The following is a 2,993-nucleotide window of genomic DNA, read 5'->3' on the forward strand; positions in this document are numbered from 1 at the left end:
TATTATGAAATTTCGTAAAATACACATATATAGACTCTATATGTGTATTTTACGAAATTTCGTAATATTGCTCTAACTTCGTCTTTTAGCATATTAAGAATATTCTAAAAGATGAAGTTAGAGCAATATTAAGAATATACGTAAAAAGTTGAAATCGCTATTCGATTATTATAATATGAATTAATCGAATTGCGATTTCAACTTAGCACTGCTATATTCCATAGGCTAGAATTAACGAATATGGAATATAGTAGTGTTAAGTTGAAATCGCAATTCGATTAATTCAAGTTATAATAATCGAATTGAGATTTCAACTTTTTACGTGTATTATTGCAAGAAGCAGGGTGGAATCGATCGGCGATCGAAAATGGGCAAAATTTGATTTCGAAAGGATGAAGAAGAAATTATTTTCACTGTAAGTCATGTCAGAACAATATTTAGCATTAGCAACACTCCTACAGCTTATAAGGCTACTTTCACATTTGCGTTCGGGGCTCCGCTTGAGAGCTCAGTTTGAAGGCTCTCACAAGCGGCCCCGAACGCATCCCTCCAGCCCCAATGCATTCTGAGTGGATGCGGATCCGCTCAGAATGCATCAGTCTTGCAGCGTTTGGGCTCCGCTCAGCAGGCGGACACCCGAACGCAGCTTTCAGCGTTGGGGTGTCCGCCTGGCCGTGCGGAGGCAAACGGATCCGTCCAGACTTACAATGGAAGTCAATGGGGGCGGATTCGTTTGAATTTGACACAATATGACTCAATTTTCAAACGGATCCGTCCCCCATTGACTTTCAATGTAAAGTCTGGCCTTTTTTTTTTTGCGGGACAAGATGCATTTTTTAATGCCACCATTTAATTTACCATGTTTTGTATTAGAAAAAATAGTTTTATATGTAAAATTGGGAAAGGGTGGTGATTCAAACTTTTAATATAGTGGTGTTTATTAAACTTTATTAAACTTTTTTTTTACAGCAATTAGCCCCCATAGGGGCCTCGTACATGGGATCTTTTGATCCCTTCTCCTATTTACGATAATAGAAATCTATTATGGTGAATAGGATTTTTACACACTCCATTCTACGCTGTGCCTCGTGCATAGCTCAGTATGGTGAAAGCCATGGCAGGCCTGAATAGCTTCAGCAGCGTCCATGCTGCCATGGCAACCGATCGGAGCCCCGCAATTTAACTGCAGTGGCTCTGATTGGAAGGAAGATGGAGGCGCATCACATCACAGGTGCCGCAATGAGCCTTGATCGCAGTACCTGAGGGGTTGAATGGCAGGGGTTGCGCGATCGCCGCTTCCTGTTAGTGCGGCCAGATGTTGGCTGTATCATATAGCCGGCAGATCGTGCGTATGGAGCGGGCTCACTGCAGAGGCCCGCTCAATACATCCCCTGTCACGCAATGACATACCTTTACGTGATAATGTGTGAAGGGGTTAAAGGGGTAACTACTTTTTGATTATTTTTTTTGTGGATATTTCTTTGAATATTTGTATAAAAAATTTGCCCCAGACTAAATTGTCCGTACTGTAACCCCATTGGTTACAATAAAACAAAACACAACACAACAAATTTTATAGAACAATATAAAGTTTTATAAAACAATCTTTAAATAAAAAAAAAATTAAGAATATAAATAACAGAAGCCCCAAAAAACAAATGAAAAAAAAAAATTAAGGCAATTTTTTCATTTCTTGGAGCTTTTGGAGCAGTCCATCCAGGGCCTTTTTGTTGGCCTCCTCTGCTAGGGTCAGCTCATCCCTCACCCTTTTCAGCAGCTGCGCCCTCAACTTTTTCATCCGGTCGCACTGCTCCCGCTGCACTTTTTTCACCTCTTTCAATAGGTTGTTTATTGCTGTAAAAGTAAAGGAAATATACATTTTAAATCTACTTTAAAAGACAATCATTGTTTGGTGTATAAAGCAGATAAAGCCCTGTCTGACCCAGGAAAAAGTACATCAGCGACTTAAAAAGATTAAAATAGACAAATCGCCAGGACCGGATGGCATACATCCCCGTATCCTAGGGGAATTAAGTAATGTCTCAGCCAGACCCTTATTTCTGATTTTTGCGGACTCTATACTGACAGGGAATGTCCCACAGGATTAGCGCATGGCAAATGTGGTGCCAATATGCAAAAAGGGTCCAAAAACAGAGCTTGGAGACTATAGGCCGGTAAGTGTAACACCTGTTGTGGGTAAACTGTTTGAAGGTTTTCTGAGAGATGCTATCTTAGAGCATCTCAACGGAAATAAGCAAATAACATCATATCAGCATGGCTTCATGAGGGATCGGTCATGTCAAACTAATTTAATCAGTTTCTATGAGGAGGTAAGTTCTAGACTTGACAGCGGCGAATCAATGGATGTCGTATATCTGGACTTCTCCAAAGCTTTTGACACTGTACCACATAAAAGGTTAGTATATGAAATTAGAATGCTCGGACTGGGAGAAAACGTCTGTAAGTGGGTAAGTAACTGGCTCAGTGATAGAAAACAGAGGGTGGTTATTAACGGTACACACTCAGATTGGGTCACTGTCACTAGTGGGGTACCTCAGGGGTCAGTATTGGGCCCTATTCTCTTCAATATATTTATTAATGATCTTGTAGAAGGCTTGCATAGTATCAATTTTCGCAGATGACACTAAACTGTGTAAAGTAATTTACACTGAAGAGGACAGTATACTACTACAGAGGGATCTGGATAGATTGGAGGCTTGGGCAGATAAGTGGCAGATGAGGTTTAACACTGACAAATGTAAAGTTATGCACATGGGAAGGAATAATGCAAGTCACCCGTACATACTAAATGGTAAAACACTGGGTAACACTGACATGGAAAAGGACCTAGGAATTTTGGCTAAGCTGCAAAAACCAGTGTCAGGCAGCTGCTGCCAAGGCCAATAAGATTATGGGTTGCATCAAAAGGGGCATAGATGCCCGTGATAAGAACATAGTCCTACCACTTTACAAATCACTAGTCAGACCACACA

Source organism: Bufo bufo, chromosome 3, assembly GCF_905171765.1.
Source record: "Bufo bufo chromosome 3, aBufBuf1.1, whole genome shotgun sequence".
Taxonomy (NCBI): domain Eukaryota; kingdom Metazoa; phylum Chordata; class Amphibia; order Anura; family Bufonidae; genus Bufo; species Bufo bufo.